This window comes from Macaca thibetana, chromosome 4 (genome assembly GCF_024542745.1).
Source record: "Macaca thibetana thibetana isolate TM-01 chromosome 4, ASM2454274v1, whole genome shotgun sequence".
NCBI lineage: Eukaryota > Metazoa > Chordata > Mammalia > Primates > Cercopithecidae > Macaca > Macaca thibetana.
In genome coordinates, this window is record NC_065581.1 from 55,583,464 (window position 1) to 55,590,117 (window position 6,654).

The following is a 6,654-nucleotide window of genomic DNA, read 5'->3' on the forward strand; positions in this document are numbered from 1 at the left end:
CGGGCGCAGTGGTTCACGCCTGTAATACCAGCACTTTGGGAGGCCGAAGCGGGCGGATCACGAGGTCAGGAGATCGAGACCATCCTGGCTAACATGGTGAAACCCCGTCTCTACTAAAAATACAAAAAACTTAGCTGGGCATGGTAGCGGGCGCCTGTATTCCCAGCTGCTTGGGAGGCAGAGGCAGGAGAATGGCGTGAACCCGGGAGGCGGAGCTTGCAGTGAGCCGAGATCGCGCCACTGCACTCCAGCCTGGGCGGCAGAGCGAGACTCCATCTCAAAAAAAAAAAAAAAAAAAAAGAAGAAAAGAAAAGTCATTTCCCCCACCTCTCCGACATTTTCAAGAAAAGGAGGTTCTCATCCTGTTGTAAGTTTTGCCTACCTTTACAGTAGAGTGAGGGATGCATTCTTCTTGAAAAAAGAATCTAGATTCATATTTGGATGACTTATTGGATGAACTTAAGCCTTACACTATTGTGTTATATCAAGTTGTAAAATATAGACTTCAGCTTCCCAGGGACTGCTCTGAAATATATAGTTACTTCAATTTCACCTTATTGATATACGAAACATACATAACCATAATTTATTTAAACACCCAATTCATCTTTCCTTGCTATTGAAATAAGTTTATATAATAACTGATACCAGAAACACCGGAAAAAATGAGTCATGCTTTATAGCTAATTTGTATCACTACTTGTGTAGAAAACACAAGTCGGTAATTTATCTTGTTATGATTAATGAAAATGCCCAGAAACTGTTTGCTGAATGACTTTAACATAATAAAACAATGAAAAATGCAAATTTTATGGAGAATCCCCAAAGACACTTGATACCACCTTTGTTCTTCTGACAAAGTTCTCATTTGAAATTAATATTTATGTTTTTGATATAGATCTATCCATTTACCTAATCACCTTTACAGTACTCACTGCATTTCTGGTTATTCTTTCTGAAGCCCTTTATAAATGGGTAATATTTTATATTACCAAAAACCTAACCTCGATTTAACATAAGAAAATGTATGTTCAAATATTAACAATTTCTGTATGGGTATTAAAATTCCTTCCCCCCACCGCCCCCCACGCCCCACCGCTCCTCCCCCCGACCGAGACGCAGTCTCATTCTGTCAGCCAGGCTGGAGTGCAATAGCGTGATCTCAGCTCACTGCAACCTCCGCCTCCCAGGTTCAAGCCATTCTCCCTTCTGCAGTCTCCTGAATAGCTGGGATTACAGGCACCGGCCACCATACCCGACTAATTTTTGTATTTTTAATAGAGACTGGGTTTCGCCGTGTTGGCCAGGCTGGCGTCCAACTCACCTCGTGATCCGCCCGCCTCGGCCTCGCAAAGTGCTGGGATTACCGGCATGAGCCACTGCGCCCGGCCATAAGTATTATGATTTTTTTTTAAATTTATTTTTTAACAGTCTCGTTTATACTTTAGTCAACTCTCACTCTGTTGCCTTCAGTTATTAAGGCAGTATATCATGAGCTTATTTAACAATTATGTACTTACTGAGCATTTAGAGTTGTGATAAACAGACATAATCTCTGCTGTCATAGAGCTCACAATCTAGTGGAGAGGGTAGAGTATGATGCATTTAAATAATGCATGAGAAGGGATAACATGTATTGGGAATTACTGTGGGAGCTCCTTTCACTGACTGTTGTACTAGCCCCCGAGAGTTAGGCATGACGTTCTGTGTCGGTGAGCTACTTACTAAGCCCTAATTAGGTACATCTAGTTATTTTATTTTTTTTCCTTTATGGGTCAGTACCCATATGACTTTAGGTTGGATATTCTGTACTTGTTCATGTGTTGCTCTGTAAGAATTATTAAACTTAGATATGCAGGGTTTTGAATCACCCATTGCAGCCAACAATCTGTGAACGAGAAAAGAAGTGGTTATTGTAAACTCAAAAATAACTGTTGAGGTACTTCTTTTAAAAAAATCTTTCCCCATTGCAAAATAATACATATTCATTGTATTATTAATGATTTAACATTGTATTGTATATATAATGATTTAACAAATGTTAAATACAGAAAAGTGAAAAGAAGCTTCAGAAAACCACCTGTAGAACCACTACTCGAAGAAAACCACCCTCATTATATGTGCGTGTGTGTGTGTGTGTTTTCCTTTTGTTTTGGGGTATATTTTCTCCAATTATAATTGTGCTCTTACATAGTTTTGTAGCCTGCTTGTTAGCTACATAACATTGTAACAAGCTTTTCTGCATGCTATTAAAACCACTGGAGGCAGCTTTTAACATTCTTGTTTTGTTTTTGCATTTGAATAGTGATGTTGATAATGTTGCTTAGTTAACTTAGAAAAAAAAATGAAGCTGGAGATTCTGGGTTGGTAAACACATTGACTTGCTGAGAGGGGGATGTGCTTAGAGAAGCCATGAAAGCTCTCCACTCCCTCTATACTCTTATATCTTGCCCTATACCTTTGGTTCTCCCTGAGTTGTATCCTTTATTGTATACCATTAAAAAAATTGTCAAGCTGTTTCTAAAACATATATGGAAATGCAAAGGGACTAGAATATCCTAAAGAATCTTGTAAGAGAAGTACAAAGTGGAGAACTTACATTGAGTAACTCTAAGACTAACTGTTAAGCTGTAGTAACCAAGACTGTGTGATACTGACGTATGTATCAACAAAGAGATCTATGGAACAGAAGAAAGAACCCAGCAATAGACCCTCCTTATATAGTTATGTCACATTCAACCAAGGCATGAATCAACTCAATGGGAAATAGAATGTCTTTTCAGTAAATAGCCCTGTAACAACTGTATTGTGTGTGTGTGTGTATAAATATATGTACATAATCGTATCACACACCATATACAAAAATTAATTTTAGATGATTCAAAGACCTAACATTTAAAATCTAAAACTATAAAGCTGCATAAGGAAAATGTTTCATCAAAATATAAAACTCTGTTCTGTACATGTTCGTGGCATGTTAACCACAGACTTCCGTGAGCCTTGACTCATTGCTCTGCTTATCCCTGACCCTATCCAGGACTTGAGGGTATTGTGGTTGTTCATGTTATGGTCTCGAACTCATGACCTCAGATGATCTGCTTGCCTCGGCCTCCCAAAGTGCTGGGATTACAGGTGTGAGGCACCATACCAGGCCATGGGTATTGTGTTTTTTTCAAATTTATTTTTTAGTAGTCTCTAGTTTATACTTTAATCAACTCTCACTCTGTTACCTTCAGTTATTAAGGCAGTATTTCATTATTAATTTGAGCAAGAATTTGAGCAAATCTTTCTTAAGATGAGAGTTTAATATTTCATTCTTTATACTGCATCAAAATGTCCCAGTATAGAAGTGGCCTAGGCCGGGCACAGTTGCTCATACCTGTAATCCCAGCACTTTGGGAGGCTGAGATGAGTGGATTACTTGAGCATAGGAGTTTGAGACCAGCCTGGCCAACATGGCAAAACCCTGGCTCTACCAACAATACAAAAAAATGAGCCAGGAGTGGTGGGGCATGCCTGTGGTCCCAGCTACTCAGGAAGTTGAAGTGGGAGGATCACTTGAGCCTGGGAGGTGGAGGTTGCAGTGAGCCAAGGTGGTGCCACTGCTGACAGAGGGAGACCCTACCTCCAAAACAAACAAACAAGAAAGAAGTGGTCTCATAAAATGAGAGGAACGGTCCATGATGTGGTCTCTTGGGTTCTTTCTGGCCCTAAATGTCATTTCATTTTAAAAAATGATGGAAGAAACAATGAATCCCAGGTAAAATGACCCCAAATCTAGTTGGAGTGTTTCCAGACAGAAAGGTCTGGCTGCTTGTTCTCACTGTCCAGTAACGAGATGCAGACAGACTGGGAAAGAAGGGAGTTTATTTCTGCAACCGGTTACAGGGAAAAGGCCTGAGTAACTCACCAGACCAACTCCAAGTTACAAGTTTTTTTCTCGTGCTTAGGTACATTTTAAGCTCCATGCCTACTTGTGGGAGTGTACCTACAAGCCGGAGTGTTTCATTCAATCTATATGTACTCTTTAACTAGAGTCTGTAGTCTGGAAAGTTTTCTCTAGAGTCTTGGAAAGTTTCTTAAGTGGGCCCTGGTACAAGGTAGTATGAGAATGCCTTTATTATTCAATCAGACATTAGGGTCTAAGAAAAGCCAGGTGGGGTCATAATGGATTTGTTTTCATATTCCAGCCCTTGTAGTCCAGTTTCTCCAGTTCTTTAATGTTTAACTTATACACACATCAGAGTTATAATAGAGGGTTAGTAGAAACTGACTCTTCTGGTGGCTAATGGGAACCTGGCCTGCCACTGAAGGCCACAGGTTTTGACAGGCTATAGGTCTATTCAGATTATATGACCAGTCTGGGCTGAGCACAGTGGGTCACAGGAGGAGGAGAACAAAAGGAGAAGGTGTAGTCCAGCCTTTGAGCAGCATCAGGGTATAGTTGGAGTGATCCAAGGCACACCCTAAAAACAGGGAAGTAACCCTTGCTGAGGAAGCTAGGACTGTGGGAAGGACACTAGGTGGCAGTTAACAGACCTGAGTTCTTACCCAGGATGTGACTTTCAGTATGTGGCCCGTGGTGGACATTTGCTTCTTCCGTAAAATGAGAGGCTAGCGGATCAGCAAGTGTTTCTTCTTCTTTTTAAAAAACCTGTCATTGGCCAGGCATGGAACCTCACGCCTCTAATCCTAGGACTTTGGGAGGCTGAGGCAGGCAGATTTCCTGAGCTCAAAAGTTTAAGATTGGCCTGGGCAACATGGTGAAACCCCATCTCTACTGAAATACAAAAAAAAAAAATTAGCCGGGCGTGGCTGCGCATGCCTGTAGTCCCAGCTGCTCGGGAGGCTGAGGTAAGAGAATCGCTTGAACCTGGGAGGTGGAGGTTGCAGTGAGCTGAGATCGCGCCATTGCACTCCAGGCTGGGTGACAGAGTGAGACTCCATCTCAAAAAAAGAAAAGAAAAGAAAAGAAAAAACCCGTGAAAAAACAAAAAACCCCACCTGCCATCTTGTTTTCATTAATTAAATACTTTTGATTAGTGCAAAAAATAAATAAAGCTGAAGTTCGAAGGCTGATTCTGGAGAAACTGGGAAGAAGAGTAGGAGGCAAGTTCTTGTCACTCTGGTGTAGGAAACCACAACACACGTCACTGCTGAGCAAGCTTATGAACCTCACAGATCTTTTGAGCAGGCAAAACAAATACTGTTTTGGAATTCTGATGTGAAGAATGTCTCAGAAATCCAACTGGTTATCCTATAGGACTCTCTCCAAAAATGTGTCCTCTGCTTAATTATGTGCATAAAGAGGGGTTTCAGTTAAAAACAACACAACAATAAAAAACAAAATAGAGGTACCAATTCTATTTTTATGCACCTTTACTAATTAAATAAAACTTCATCTTAGGTTATTACCTAACAGTTTTTAGCAGTTTTTATGGCAGATGTACACTTGAGGGCCTTCATCTCATTTAGCCCACATAGAAACCCTTCGGGGTCAGTACTGTTATTTTACCCTTTTTCCTGGTGAGTAACATGAGGCTTAAAGCCCTTAAATAACACGACTGAGGTTTACAACCTCAGTTTCAGAGTAGAGGTCAAAACCTGTGCCGTCTTACCAACTATGCCGCTGAGCCAACCTGTGATTTTTGTCATTTGGTCCTTAATAATTCTACTTCTCCACTTCATAAAATTGAAGACTACCCTTAGTGCGTCTCCTAGTGTTCTCTTTGGACTAAATGTTCCAATTTTTCAACTATTTTTCATGACATAATGGGCTCCAACCCCTGCCTAAACTTGTATGAATTAGTTAATTTTTGATATAAATTAAAACCTCCAAATTTGTTGCAGTTGAACTTAATAATGTTCATGTTGATTTATTATTTTGCCACTTTGTCACTATTTTGAATGTCTATTTTAGTTGATTTTTACAGAAATTTTAGAGAATATGTCTCTATTTACTCATCCAAATGATTACTGATCAGGGCCAGAACAAGAATACAGCACTTTGGTATGGCACAAGACACAACTTTATCAGGATAGCCTTATAGTTTAGATGTTGGTAAAAATAATAATTTAATTTTATTTACATTTTTAAGCCATGTATAATCCTTTGGAATTTGAGCATTCAGTATAAGCTCTCTCTGTAAATGGTTTTTTTTTTAAATGAATTTGTTTACAGGAAGTATTCAATAAATGCTTCCAAATTACATTGAATAATTGTGTTTTAATGTCATTAACATATATTGGGTGTTTTTTTCTCCTGATATCTAAAATTCCTATAGTTTAGATCTAAGAAGGCAAATAGCAGCCAATAGAAACAAACCCTGGTATCATATTGGTATGAAAGTGATATTGCTGTCCCCTCCCTCCAGTCAAAGTAAATTGAGGAAATTAAAGAATTATTAGGTATTGAGCAAATGGGATTCCGGTTTGAGGTTTAGAAAATGAATTGGAAGTATGTTTGTTGTTTTTATGAGTTTGATAAGATGGGTGATTCTACTGGTAATGCACCTGTGGAGATGTTTGCATCCAACACCCTGTGACTGAGTGCGTCATGTGTTTATATGTTCTGTGACCTGCTGAGTATCATACTGTGAGGATGACTGTAATCCACACTATTGGGCCATGTTGTTATAAGTGTTATTATGAAGC